This window comes from Hemiscyllium ocellatum, chromosome 39 (assembly GCF_020745735.1).
Source record: "Hemiscyllium ocellatum isolate sHemOce1 chromosome 39, sHemOce1.pat.X.cur, whole genome shotgun sequence".
Lineage (NCBI taxonomy): Eukaryota > Metazoa > Chordata > Chondrichthyes > Orectolobiformes > Hemiscylliidae > Hemiscyllium > Hemiscyllium ocellatum.
This window is the reverse complement of record NC_083439.1, coordinates 3,297,931-3,313,481: the sequence shown is the minus strand read 5'-3', so window position 1 is coordinate 3,313,481 and position 15,551 is coordinate 3,297,931. Positions and strand designations below refer to the sequence as shown.

The 15,551-nt window shown below is 43.1% G+C and overlaps 1 protein-coding gene across 2 annotated transcripts in view; it reads right to left on the bottom strand.

Annotated features, from left to right (window-relative positions):
- rasgrf1 (Ras protein specific guanine nucleotide releasing factor 1) overlaps positions 1-15,551 on the bottom strand; it is a 92,899-nt gene that overhangs the window by 75,685 nt on the left and 1,663 nt on the right. The window contains exon 1 of one of the 2 annotated variants that reach the window (XM_060853337.1): positions 5,726-5,834. The exons of the other annotated variant lie outside the window; for it this stretch is intronic. The gene's annotated coding sequence lies outside the window, so the exon portion shown is untranslated. Of the gene's footprint in view, positions 1-5,725; positions 5,835-15,551 lie in introns of those variants that run through there. 2 annotated transcript variants of the gene reach the window in all.

Sequence of the window (15,551 nt, the reverse complement as noted above, 5' to 3'; positions counted from 1 at the left end):
AGTGCAGTATAAACTTACAATGTTACTGCCTGGACTCAACGGTCTGAGTTACAGGGAGAGGTTGGACAAGGTAGGACTTTTTTTCTTTTGGGGTAGGAGCCTGAAAGGAGACTTATCGAAGTGTATAAGATCATGAGAGGCAGGGATAGGATGAATGGACTCTGTCTTTTTCCCAGGGTTGGGGAATCGAGGACTAGAGGGCATCAGTTTGAGGTTAGAGAGGAAAGAATAAAAGGGAACCTGAGGGGAAACGTTTTTACACAGAGGGTGGTACGCATATGGAATGAGCTGCCAGCAGAAGTGGTACATTAACAACATTTAAAAGGCATTTGGACAAATACATGGATAGGAAAGATTTAGAAGGCTATGGGCCAAGTGCAGGGAAATGGGGTTAGCGTGGGCGGACAGTTTGGTCAGCATGGACCAGTTTGGGTCAAAGGGCCTATCTCTGTGCTGTAGGACTCTATGACTCTAAGAGGCTGTCTCCCTGTGTAGGAGAGTCAAGGAGACAGAGCAAAGGTTCAGGAGAAAGGGTCAGTTCTGGAGGACGGAGCTGAGGTTGATTTCTTCGCTCAGAGCCTGTTGAATCTGTGAAATTTGCTACCAGGTGGGTGTTCAGATGTTGAGTAGATTCAAGGCTAGGATTGAAAGGTTTCTGGATGGTCAAAGGGTTAGGGCAGGATTGTAGTTTGGAGCCAGGATCTAATCGAATGTTGCAGCCAGCTGGAGGGGCCGAATGGCCTGTTGCTATTCCCCTTACACAGTGAGAAAAGGAGAGGGAACAAACAAATGGCAGCACGTGCTCCTACATCAGGTGGAGCGTGGACTGGTTCTCTCAGGTCTCCGTGATACCCCCAAACAGAGTTTTATTTTCAGCATCTCCAGCTTCCACGACGCTGTCAGTGGGAATGCTGATTACCTTTGTTCAGACTGACTGGGAGAGAATTCACTCAGAGTGAAGCAATTCTACCTCAGCTTAGTTCAACCGAACTGTCCCTTTCTCCTGAATCTTTGTCCCTCGTTCTAGACTCTCCTACACAGGAAGAAACAGCCAGCTCTGTCAGGAGATCTCAGAATCTGATATATTTCAATGAGGTTACCTCTTACACAGCCCCAGCCCATTCTAGTCAATCCTTCCTCAAAGACTTCCTCTTTTGTCCCAGGAGTTCCAAGATTAAAACGCACGTCTTTGGCAATGCAAAGCTTCATTCTTTGCCTTTTATTTATATAAAAACCAGTGGAGTCAAAGAGGGGGAGGGGAGACCTACAGGAGCTCCAAACACTGTAATTAATGTGGATTTAAACTGACAGTTACACAAAACGGGCTGTTGTTTTTTTTGAAGTTCTATCGAGCAAAACTAATTCTTCATAAATAGAATAAAATTCTCATAAATGAGGCAGTAGTTGTTTTTAAGGGACGTTTTTCAGGCATGTACACAGTGGCCCCTCAGGGGTCTTTACACTGCCCTTTCTGATATATCTTAACTCTTTAGGAAGGGCATCAAGGTCTTGGAGAGGGTGCAGAGGATGTTTACTGGATTCCTAGAAGGTAAGAGGTTTGGAGGGAAGATGATTTGGGACACACTTCCTAAAGGGCTAGTGGAGACAGATCCAGTGAGGACTTTGGATAGATATTTGAACAGGAAACATTTCTAGGGCTGCAAGGATAGGGCAAAAGATAGGATGTCTTCAAAGAGCTATCACAAGCATAATGGGGTGAATGGCCTCCCATGCTGTTTCTCAGTAAACTGCTGTGTGAAATTCAGCAGGTTTTCTCGGAAGGTGAGTACTGCTGTGAAGCACTTTGGGTCATTTTTATTACTGGAAAGGTATTACAGAAATAAGATTGTCATTATCTGCAATTGGAGAGTGACATTTCTGGCAGTTTTTGATCTTTGGATTGGAAGCAGGAACCCTGGAGACTGACAGCTCTATCAGAGAGTCACAATGGGCTGAATGGCCTCCAGCAGAGCAGGAGGATTCCAATCTGAACTCTACTTTTTGAAAATAGGTTTCAGAGCAAAAAAAACTGAGAAACTTTGGAATATCTGTCCCCACAGTAATTTCAATCTCATAACCGTTGTGCTAACAGAGCAGCATTAACCAGTGCTCCGTGGTGAGAATGTTAATCTGACTAGTTTATTTTAATTACATCCAGTACAGTGAAATCCATGTCATTGTGGTTGCTATGGTGAAACATGTACAGGAACCCTGCATGGCAACAGCCTGATTCAATCCAGTGTTGTCCAACTTGATCATTTGGCAGCAAATCAGTAAGTTTATTGTAATGGAGTCACTCTGCCCTGTACCTGCCCCACATCAGGGGCAGATGATTGCCCCCTGATACCCTTCCAAAGGTCGGTCCAGTCCTAACAATAGCCAGGATTTTCTATTGAACACCCTGTGGTGTAGCTGAGCAAACCCATTCACTCCCACATTACTGCATGTTTCAGGATCTGCTCCCAGATACTCAGGACAGCTCCAGACTAGATCGAGGGCTTACAGCTCCAGGAGAAATGCCATTAGACAGATATGGAGCTCAGCACCACGCTCACCGGCCTGAGCACTGCTTCTGTCCCTGTCAGCTGTGAGGGACAGAGATGGAGAAATGTTCACAGGCGATGTGGAAATGGCAGAGAGCATTGACAAACTATGTCTGTCTTCACAAAATAAGTTTCATTCCAGAAATAGTTGACAACCTCTGGCTGAAAAAAAATGAGGAAATTGAAGAAATTAATATCAACAGAGCAAAGGTTTTGGAGAAAAGTATGGAGCTAAAATCCCATACATTTCCAGAACCAGGTGAGCTACACCGTGGTGCTCTACAAGAGACTGGGATTTCCCAAAATTCCTCAGATTTGAGAATGGTCCTTCTCCAATTTGGAAAATGGCAAATGATACACCATTTTTTTAAGAAGGGAAGAGAGACAAGCCAATCACCCGTCAACAATCGCGAGGTAACTGCTGCAAATTACTGTGAAGGAAATTTTCACAATGCATCAAAAAAAGTATGTATGATTACACAAGTCAACTCTGCTCTGATTTCTTGCTCTTCTGGGGCTTTGGAAGGTAATAGAGAAAACTATTTGTCCTGAGGAATCCATCACAATAGCTTGGCCATTCGATGAAATCTGAAATGAGGTGTGCAGGAAGCTGTTCTAACTGAGAGCTCTACGTAAAGGCCAAACTCTCCAGGCTGAGTATTGGAAATTCCTACTTGCCACTGACCGTGCTGGTTCACAGCCTGTGTTTGTCCTTCAATCTGTGTAAGACCTTTAGTCTTCTGATTAGCATAGTGAAAACTAAAGCAATGCACCAGGAAATTCCTACCTCTCACTCAAAGTTTCAGTTCATGACTAGAACCAGACAGCACTGGAAAAGGCCAGTAATCACAGCAACACATTGTCTCCAGCTGTCTATAGTGATGGCAGGCCATCTGCAAGACTGGCCTTCTGTAGACTTTCATAAAATCAAAAGGTCTCTACAGCAAGAGGCTATTCAGCCCATCAGGTCTGCACTGTCCTTCTGAACAGCATACCATCCTGACCCATCTCCCTCACCTTGCACATTATTCTACACCAGGACCAATCCACCCTAACCTGGGCAGATTTGGACTGTGGGAGGAAACTGGAGCACCCGGAGGAAACCCACGCAGACGCAGGGAAAATGTGCAAACTCCACACAGGCAGTGACCTGAGGCTGGAATCGAACCCATGTCCCTGGTGCTGTGAGGCAGCAGTGCTAACCACTGAGCCACCATGATACCCATATCCCATTCAGCATCATCACAATTTGTAATTCCTGTTTGGAGATGTCATTTTCTGAATGATGGCCACTTCACTAATTGATGATTGTCATGAAGAAGAAATATAAAATACCTCGATGTGTTATTTTTATACAGACAACAAATTGTTTCTTCCAGACATTTTATCTAATGTTGCAAAGTGATTTCACTCCCATTAGCAATAAAACCATTGACTATATTTCAGTCATTGATAATTCAAAGAAACAAGACACAGGCATGAATTTGTTTGGGCTGTTTGATAACCTCAGGATGTTCCAAATGAAATACATTTGAAGTATGGTTAATGCTGTAATTCAGGAAGCCTTCAGCAGCTAATTTTAACACAGGAAGCTCCCACAAACTGCAATGGAATAACGACCAGAGGATCTGCTTTGTGACGTTGGTTATGTTTTGGACCCCTCTTTGAGTTCCACTCAGGAAAAGACTGACACTGAAAGCTCCTAATTAGAAAGTTAGGGATCCCTGGTTGGAAATACTGTCCCTGTAACTCTTGCTGGAGAGTTTGTGTGTATAGATGTCATATGCATTAAGGGCATCTCCTGCAGTGCAGAAGTCTTCCCACACTGGCTGTGTTACGTCACAGATGAAAGCTCATCAGGTGATCACAGGGAGCACTTCAATCACCAATTCATGGCCAATGGCCTTCTGCCTCCTGCTCATTCTCCTGCCCAATAGGCTGATCCTCACAGTCACTCTTGGCTACAACCAATTAGAAAGTTAACAGACACTGTTTGAAGTGATTGGAGAACTATTGACTGTCTCTCAGTCTTTTCTCCCTACATCCCTAAATGTTTATAACTAATCAACAAAGGTGTTCAAAGAAAATTGAAAGAAAAACATGACTAATTTTTCTTTCTCCTGTGATTTTCTTGCAGTGTTTTCTATGCTAACAGATACCATCCTAGAGATTTATCTTTAATTTTAAGGGTAATCCTGGCGGTTTGGCAACACTAGCCAACACTTGTGAAGCCATGTCAAAGACTTAGTCTTTAAAAAGGAGAAAGGGGAAGGAGAGAAAGGTCAAAGGAAATGAAGACAGCAAGTGGAGATTTGTGTTCAGTGACAAGTTGGAGGATTGTGTTAATTGAAAACAAGTGCTTTTCAGGAGGAGGAGTAAACACATTGGGTGAGATTCAGCACTGAAGGGAACACCATCTGGTGGAACAGCAAACAAGTCACACAATGTCTCGTTTATAGCAGCAGTAGCTGTGCACAAACTGCAAATGTAACCTAGTTACAGGCAGGATCTGCACTTCAAGGGAATTCTACCTGTAACATCCAACAGTGACAAGCCTCACCTTTGACCAATTCTTTTACCCAGAGAGACACAACGTCAAAAATTGGGAATGCTGAACCAGTTACTTCCAAATCTGAAAGGTTCACTCCTTTAGTTCCCAGTAAAGGATCTGCAGTTGGAATATTTGCTGCATTTTCTCTTTTGAAATGTTGATATCCCAGCTGTTTACTCTCGATGATTTTGTTTGCAGCTTCTCTCTTGATTTCCCTATTTGATGGAGGAATGAGGATCTCACCTTTCAAATCACTGACTGCAGAATTAACACACAAACCTTTAAAGTGTCAGTATGACATTTTGGAGTCTGTGTTTTTACAGGATTGGAAATTGACTTCATGTCTTTGTCAACGTCAGTGCTATAATTTCTTACCAATTTAACTCTCAATCTCCTCTAGTCTGGAATGACCCTGCCCATCTTCCCACCTTCAGTCTCACTACCTCACCAGTCTTCAGATTAAATTCTTACTTTTCTCCCATTGTTCTGTCAATTACAACGTTTGATCATTTTCAATCATCTTAAAGTTTAAGCTGGTTACAGTTCTGCAAACTGACCATATCTGGATAAACTCCTGCTTCCTTCACTTAGACAGGGCACATGAAAAAGCTGAAGACAAACGCTCTTTTACCTGTATTTCCAATCTCTTCCTCAAAATAATTCCACCGAGGTCGGTACCCTATCACGAACTCCCCTTCATTTACACACAGAGAGTCCTTGACAACGATCCAGCCCCCTCAGAGCCAGCTCTCAGAGTGAACAGAACCTCTCTCACTCCCGTTTACTGTGATCTGGTCTCTCAGGCTCCAGCAAGGTTTCACTTCTGGTTGTGATGGTCCTTTCGCTTCCCCCATCACCACCAGCTGTTTCAGTTTAGCCAGGACCAGATCGTTCTGCTTCCAAAGTCCGAAACTGTCAGCTGTGATTGGAAGTGTGTCCAGAAAATTTAAAACCATTACAGACTCTTCCAGTGGGAGTATCCCCAGTGGTGTATCTGCCAGTGGGAGGCAGCTCAATGCATCTGTATTGGCTACTTGGCCTCCTGGATGGTGTTCCAACTTGTAATTAAATGCCCAACACTAATTGCAGCCTGACGCTATGGCCAACACTGCCTTGTCCTCTGAAGTAGACCTAGCTGTGGTTTGTGGTCCATTATTATTACAAATTTACATCCACAAAAGGTATTGGTGGAACTTCCTGACTCCAAATGTGACCGCCAAACCTTCCTTCTCTATCTGGATGCATTTACATTTTGCATTAGCCAAAGTCCTATTTGCATATGCTGTAGAGCGTTCCTCTCCATTGGATCACCTATGAGTTAATATTACCCCTTGCAGATCTCTGGGTAAAAAATGAGGTCTGCAGATGCTGGAGATCACAGTTGAAAATGTGTTGCTGGTTAAAGCACAGCAGGTCAGGCAGCATCCAAGGAACAGGACGCCTTGGATCATAGTGTGTCAACACTTTAGAGGATGATAGCTGTTTCTTCAATTCCCAGAAAGTAATGGCTTGGCCACATGACCACTTCCAAGGCTGGCCCTTTTTTAGGAGTTAAGGTAAAGGTGCCAGGATGGAGGCCAGGTTCTGCATGAACTTTCCATAATAATTCACTGATCCAAGGAAAGACCTGAGCTCCAGTACAGATGTGAGAGCTGGAGCATCTTTGATCACCCTCACTTTAGCCTCAGGTGGGTATAACCCGGGCTGGTTGACTCGTCCAGATAAATAGTGACCTGGTGTAGACCTTGTAAAATGTTCTCCATCATCTGCTGAAAGATTGCACAGGCTGACGATGCCCTAAATGGCAGTCTTATATATTTGACACAAACCCTATTGTTATTAATTGGAGCATATTTCAGGGAATCCTCATCTAATCACAATCACAAGTCAATGTGACTCATCTCCAGCTTCATGAAGGACAGCCCCCTGCCAGTTCGCTGTATACATCCTCTGTGCAAGGGATTGGGTATTTATCCAGCTGTGGTAAACAGTTTACCATTTGTATAAATTCCCCACAAAGGCCAACCCACATGTTGGGCTTCACAGTCAGTGTGAACAGTGCTGCCCATTCCACATACTGGACTGGTTTGATCATTCCTTCACTTTCCAGGCTTGTGGTTTCTGCCTCTACTTCTGCCCGTAAGGCAAACGGCACTGGGTGGGCCTTGTGGAATCATGGATTTGCTTCCTGGTCAACATGCAAGGTGGCCTTGGCACATAGATAGTCCTTAGATCTTCATGAAAAACTTCCAGGTATTTAAATTCATAGAAGTCATAGAATTATACAGCATGGAAACAGATCATTCAGTCCAACACATCCATGCTGACCAGATACCCTAACCTAATCTAATCCCATCTGCCAGCACTTGGCCCATGTCCTTCTAAACCCTTCCTATTCATATACCCATCCAGATGCCTTTTAAATGCTGTAGTTGTACTTTCCTCTAGCAGCTCATTCCATACACATACCATCCTCTGTGTGAAAAAGTTGCCCGTTAGGTCCATTTTAAATCTTTCCCTCCTCTAGTTTTGAACATCCCCTACCCTGGGAATAAACCTTGTCTATTCACCCTATCTTTGCCGCGTCTGATTTTATAAACCTCTAAAGGGTCACCCCTCAGCCTCCGACGCTCCAGGGAAAACAGCCCCAGCCTGTTCAGCCTCTCCCTGTAGCTCAAATCCTCCAACCCTGGCAACATCCTTGTAAATTTTTTCTGAACCCTTTCAGGTTTCACGACATCTTTCCGATAGGAAGGAGACCAGAATTGCACGCAATATTCCAACAGTGGTCTAACCAATGTCCTGTACAACCGCAACATGTCCTCTCAACTTCTGTACTCAATACTCTGACCAATAAAGGAAAGCATACCAAACGCCTTCCTCACTATCCTATCTACCTGCGACTCCATTTTCGAGGTGCACTCCGAAGTCTCTTTATTCAGCAACACTCTCCAGGACCTTACCATCAAATGTATAAGTCCTGCTCTGATTTGCCTTTCCAAAATGCAGCACCTCACATTTATCTAAATTAAACTCCATCTGCCACTCCTCAGCCCATTGGCCCATCTGGTCAAGTCCCATTGTAACCTTCTTCGCTGTCTATTACAACACCAGTTTAATTAAGACTTCACTCAGGCAGCCATTTTCTAATTGAAATGTATTGAGTCAATCGAGGTGAATCTTTCTCAACCAATTTCACCCCATCAAGTTTAGACCCAAATTTTTTACTAAGTGGGAATTGAACCAGCTGCTTCTCTTAAGAAACCAGGATTGAAGTTGTACCCAGAAATAACTGCACAGAGGCTGGTATCTGACACCAAACCACCCTTAATTTCCATGTGGAGAGTGCTCTACACTGATTTCGTTCCCTCAGAGTATACACTCCTGTGTATAATTGTCAGCCAGGGCTCCCTGATTGAACCAGATGAACAAATACAGCTAGCTGAGCTCATTAAAGTCAGTAAACCTTGTGTTGCTTTCCCGTCATGTTATACATGCAATTGTTGTCCTCTCTAAATTTCCTCATGTACAATTTCTCCTCCCTTCTTCCCTCTTCTTAAAATATTTCTATGTTACACTACCTTTCTCTTCAATTCCTGGATTTTTTTAATAATATATTTTTATTAAGAGAAAATAGATTTTTAAATATTACAACAAATACAAAACAATGCAATTCAAAACAGTACAAAAACAGTACAAAACTAAACCCAAATAATAAAAAGAAATTCCCCAACCCACCCTCCTATACGAATGTATAAACATATATAGAGAAGTATAAAATTAAAAAAAAACCTAAACTGGTTATTTAACTAACTAAATAAATACCTAACAACAAACAAATAAATAGTAATAACTCAGCCCAGCCAAACAAAACACTCATACATTCACAGTTCCTCCTCCCTGGATATTGGACTCATGAAACACAATCGTTACGGTTATATAAAAGCCCTTGTTAGTGTGGCAGATAAATCTGTGTCCAGATTTCAAAAAGGGCTGCCATGTCTCATAAAAATTCTCAGTTTTGTGGTGTACCGTATTTATGAGAAAATCCAGGGGAATATGCTTCATAACAATTTCCCACCAACCCGACAGGCCTGGGGGGGTTTCTGATATCCAGCCTAGCAAGATATTCTTCCTTGCACAGAATGTAAGAATATTGAAAAGTTTTGCCTTATGCGAGTCTGCAGGAAATACAATGGATAGGCCCAAAAGGAGCGAAATAAGGTCTTTCTCCACCCCTACACCTAAAATCCTCTCCATTCCTGGATATCTTAAAACTCTATTTCTTGCTCTGCCTTTCTATAATCTTTGAGCTGAAATTTGCTAAACACAACTTTTCAATCCACTTTACCTTTGACCCTTTTCAATTTTGCTCTCGGTGTTGTTTGAGTGTCCCCCAATTAAAGAAAAAAAGGTAAAATGTTATACAGGTAATTACTGCTGTATATTAATATATTAAATATTTTACTTTGCCATACTTACCTTGTCAATCTTTTCTATTCTACATGTATATATTTATAAAGGGATCTTACTCTGTAAACAGGTCACACTGTAATTATGCTCTCCCATCCAAGGGAAGTGTCTTGGTGGAACCATATGTAAGAGGACATAATTACAGTGTGATGAGTTTATAAAGCAATTTATATTAAAATATTATTCTGCTTTCAATTATCTGTGTTTTACTCATGCACAAGTCACTACCATGTTGAGACTTCAAAGTGACCACAGTAATAATTATTCTGCCCTAAAAACTGGTCTTTCCTCAAAGCAATTGACCAATAGTTGACATCGGGAGTCACGCATGTCCCAGTTTTAACGCTTTCCAATAGCAAATGCTTCAACAGTGACCTTAAAAGGACAGAACAGTTTAAACTGATGTCCATCATTTTAGCAGCAAAACATAGCGACAGTGTTCCAGACCACCTCAGGGCAGTCGGTCTTGTTGAGTTAATCCTGTGTCATTAACTGTCCCATTAGGAGGCTTTGTTGTTGCCATGAACACCATGAGGCAGCATTGCAAATCAAGTGTCTTTGTCACTTCCCAAGATACTGAGTCTCATTCCAACCAATCGCTTTATATTTAACTCGATCACATCACACATGCAACTAATGTGAGATATGGTTACAATTCACCATTGATCGGTGTTGTGTATAATAGTATATGAGAATGACATTCCAATAAGAACACTCCTAACCTCAGACATCTTAAATATCCAAGGGAGGAAACTAATAAGATATGCACACTCTGACTGGACATATTCCTGCAGGTTTCACAACAGGAACTCCCACCTCCAATACCCAAACCAGTTAGATAGCTTTTCCTTTCCCTTTCAATATGTACTAAACTAATAAACAAAATTGTTCAGAAAAATTGAGGGAACAAATCCCACGCAATTTATTTTAATAACCCTGTGCGATATCTTCCAGTGACTTTTTTTTTGCTCAAAACAGTGTCTTGGAGACGAATCTCTAATTCCTGGAGAGGACAGCACAATCCTGGAGGAACGGTAATTCCTTTATGTACGAGAGAGTGAAAGAAAGGAAGAAATAGACAAACAGATAGACAGATAGATAGACAGACAGACAGACAGATAGACAGATAGACAGATAGATAGACAGACAGACAGACAGATAGACAGATAGATAGACAGATAGACAGATGGACAGACAGACAGACAGACAGACAGATAGACAGATAGACAGATAGATAGACAGATAGACAGACAGATAGACAGATAGATAGACAGACAGACAGACAGACAGATAGACAGATAGATAGACAGATAGACAGATAGACAGACAGATAGATAGATAGATAGACAGATAGACAGATAGACAGGCCGACAGAAACTGGAGGAGGTGTAAAGAAGTGCCACATGTTGCTGGGTTTTGCACGGGGTTGGTGCTGCTGACCATGTTCTGGTCTGAAGGAGATTGTCCTGTCCATGTCAAACATTCAGTCCAAATAATTCTGACTTAGCCAATGTGATAGAACACTCTTCAGCTGTCTGTTTATACCTCTCTGCAGGACCATTTTTATTAAAGATATTATTGCCTAAAGTCAAATTATTGCCATTATCTTTTGTAATTATCTTCCATCTATTAGGAGAGTGTATTGAATAATAGTCTCGCTTTGCTTCACCCGAGATGTTGTACCTCTGGTGAGTTTAATTCCCTAAACATAAGGGTGCTCAATGCTTCTGTTTTGTATTTTGATTAGAAGCAATCAGACCACAGAGACTGCAAGCATTTCGAGCAGAGGCTACCTGCAGCCCAGAACCTTGGGAAAACCACAGGGTTCACATCGTTCCCAGTTGCATTGGCTTCATAAACAGAATTCACATCATGGCCATTGATCATATGCAACATCATCATTTCTTGAAACTGAGAAGAAAACATCTTCATTTGTTTTTTTGTTGAAAGTTAGTCACATTTTACCGTTGCTGCAAACATATTGCTGGAAAACTTCAAGGATGTGGGTGCTAATTTGAACTTTTTGTGACTTTGTAAAATGGTCAGTCTCAAGTTGGCCACCTGGTTTTGTACACCCATATTTAACATTCCTGTGCATCAGTTAATGAGTCGATGGGCAGTGTGGCTTTTGCTTCCTCCAACCCAGTGTACATCTCCAAATTCCTTCAAAAATTATGATTGAATCTCAGGCTTTTCAGGCACAGAATCTCCAACCCTAATGTTTCCATTTTACAATCACTTCAAATCGGAGTCCCACTGGTTACTGACCCTCCTGCTGCTAGACACAGCTCCTCATCATTCACTTCCTTTAAAGTTCCCGATGATTTTGAACGAAGTGAGCAGCTTCCCCAGTCTCGTAGCTAAAACAGGTCTCAAATTCCCCGATACCTTCAGGTAAATGTCTCCTGCACTCTGATTCATGATGAAGGAAATGCATTTACAAAAAAATCCCTTCTAAGCTACGAAATGTGTTAACGCACCAGCACATCATAGGGATTGATTCTGACTTTTAAAAGTTCCCTGCAAGCATTGAATATTGAGGGTGGAACCTGGGAGCCAGGAAATATTATGTTTATCCCACTCCTTGTGGAAAGCCTGCTATTGAAAAGCAAGCTCTGTGATGAGGAATTACTTGGGTCTGTGCATCAGTGTATCGTTCCCCTTCCCTGTTTCAGTGAGTACTATTTTTCTTATTCACTATATTCCATTGTGATATTTGCACTGGATTATAATACTACATTAAATTTCCACATAAATGTAAATTGTTTATTATTTGACAATTCTTACTATGTTTAACTACAAAAATCTAAGAAAGAATTGCATTTCACTGTCACCTTTCCAGACCTCAGAATGTCCCAAATCGCGATAAAGCCAATAATGTATTCTTTGAATTACAGTCACTGTCACTCACTGCGAGAGGCACAGCTGTTGTTATGTACACAGCAAGCTGCCACAAACACTGATGCACTTCCGGACATGTCATTTGGTTGAGGTATTTGCTGAGGGCTAACTAATGGCCAGGACACGGGAGAACTCAGTCCTCCAAACATTGATCCCCTTGGGGGTTGGTTTGGAGTGCCCCTGGTAACTCTGGGTCTATCAGATAAAGCTCAGGCTGGTGCAGATCTGGCTGAGTTCCTGGTCCCAGCTGATGCAACGTGGGAACTGTAATTGGCCTGAGTGACCTTTCTGGGAAGGAGAACAGGGAACAACTGAGCCTTTCACTGCCAGCTCCTAACCCACGGCAGCTCCAGGAGGGTGGGCTGTGCTCAGCATGGGCCCCGGTAGAACCCCATGTGTCAGTGAAAGGAGAAGATGCTGTTCAGCCCCTGGAGTATTCCCATCACCCAGTTAAATCCTGGTTGGTCTGTCTGTTAACTCCATTTGACTAATTCGGTTCTATCACACTGAAAGTCCTTGCCAATGCAAATCTATCAAGCTCTGCTTTGAAATTTTCAATTAATTTCCAGCTTCAGTTTTTTGGGATAAAAAAATCAGGATTTGGTGTGAGGAAGTGTTTCCTAGTGTTGACTCTGGATGGCCATGCTCTACGTTAAAGGGTAGCTGTATAGTTCAGGAGTCCCAAACAGTTAGTCTCCGTTTACCCTATCATTTCCTTCAATCATCCTCACACCTTAATTAATTCACCTCCATTCTCAACAATGTGGATGTCTAATCGATGCGATTGGAAAAATGGGGGGAATAATAAACTTCTTTGTGAGCAAATGAAGGACAATTGGATACGTTAGAAATTTCTTGCCACAGTAACTTGTTGCATGAATAAATACAAGTTTATTTTTAGTAATCATGTAGGTGTCAGTAAGGGATAGTCAGAAACAGGAAATCCTGCAGCAAATAACTTACTGTCTGTTTCCCTAAAGCCTGCCCATCACATACAGGCACTGGTCAGGGGGGTCTGATGGAATACTCTGTTTGTCTGGAAGGGTGCAGCTGCAACAATACTCAAGAGGTTTGACACCACCTAGGACAAAGCAGCCACTTGATTGGCACAACATCCACCATCGGTTTATGGAGGCAATTGTGGGTACCATCTACACAATGCATTGCAGACATTCAGCAAAGTCCTCCAACAGCACCTTTCCAACTGTCACCTCCACAATCTAGAAGGAAATGGGCTGCAGATAGAGTCAGAGAGTCACCCATCCTGACGATGTTCCTAAACTGAACTCACTCCATTTGCCTGTACATAGGAACATCACCCTCCAACCACACACCATCCTGACTTGGAAATATTCCCTCACTGGGGTGGGTGCTAGCCCAGGGAACTCCTTTGCTAACAGCACTGTGAGTGCACTCTGGGCAGCAGTGGTTGAAGAGGATGGCCGACCAGTATCTTCTCATGGCTGTTTCGGGATGGGCAATAAGGACTGGCCTTTCCAGTGGGGCCCACAGCATCAGAACAAAGAAAGAATCGACATTAAAGCAGATTCTGTCCTCAGGTCTTCCCTTGATACTGTCCCAGTCACGTTCTTGAATTTCATTTCTCAATCCATTCCCCTAGTCCCCATCACCACAAACTCCAAACTCCCACATTCCCAATTCTCAGACTCCAAACACCCACTACCCAGCTCCCAAACCCCATACCCTGACATTCCCAGCCCCCAGAACCCAAATCCCCACTTCCCAGCTCCTAGGCTCCACACCCTGATATTCCCAGTCCCAATTCCCACACCCTGATATTCCCAACTCCCAGACCCCACACCTTGATATTACCAACTGCCAGACCAGATGCCCTGACATTCCAAGCTTCCACACCAGACACCCTGACATTCCCAGTTTCCAGACTCCACACCCTGACATTCCCAGTTTCCAGACTCCACACCTTGACATTCCCAGCTCCCAAATCCCACACCCTGACATTCCCAGACCCCAGATCCCACACCTGACATTCCCAGCTCCCAGATTCCACGTCCTGACATTTCCAGCTCCAAGACTGCAAATCCCAGATAATCCCAGCTCCCACTTCCCAAAACCCTAATATTCCCAGCTCCCAGACCACCCCCCACCATCCCACACCCCAGTTCGCACATTCCCGCATCCCATACCCTGAGCACAGACCCTATACCCAGCTCCATATTCCCAGCTCCCATTCCCGACCATCACATCCTCAGCTCAGACATTTTTTCCAGATTTTCAGAATTCCGTGTTGTTGCAAAGAAATTCAGTGTTAATTTCTCTGGTACATTTCACACGTTGCAATAATTGGGGAATGTCTTAATTTTCAACTCCCAGGATCATGCCCAGGGCCAGTGACATTCCAGTTAGTAACCTCCCCTCCAAAAATGCAAGGTACTGAGCCCTGACCCTGAAGATAGAGGGAGAGACTCCATACTCGGATAACAGCAACCTGCAGCATTCCCTGTAGCTCAACTGGTTTAATACAGGCCACACAATAGCACCGGGACTGTCCGTGTGTGTGTGTGTGTGTGTGTGTGTACATGTCTGAGTGAGTGTGTGTGTGTGTGTGTGTGTACATGTCTGAGTGAGTGAGCGTGTATACCTGTCTGAGTGTGTGTGTGTGTACATGTCTAAGTGAGTGAGTGTATATACCTGTCTGAGAGTGTGTGTACACATGTTCTCTATGTAAGTGTGTGTGAGTATGCCTATGAATGCGTGTTTATACCTGTCTGTGTGTTTGATGGTAGTGAATGTGCTTGGGAATGTATAGTTTAAAAGTCCCCTCGGAGAGGAAGCTGTTCCCCAGTTTTGCTGATTATTGATCAGCACAGTTTCCCAGGCAGTGGGATAGCCCAGCAGTGATCTGAAATCTCCCTACAGCCAATTTGCCAGAAATCCTCATGCCATTGTTTTTCACATTCAAATATCGCAGCTGGATTTATTTACAAACATGTACAAGTTGAGTCCAGTAGATTTTTAAAAAAATCTTGAGTTGTATGAGAGTGATGAGTGAGGCAGCGCAGTTGTCGAGTGGCAGATGGTGCAGGAGGGAGTTTAACTATTGC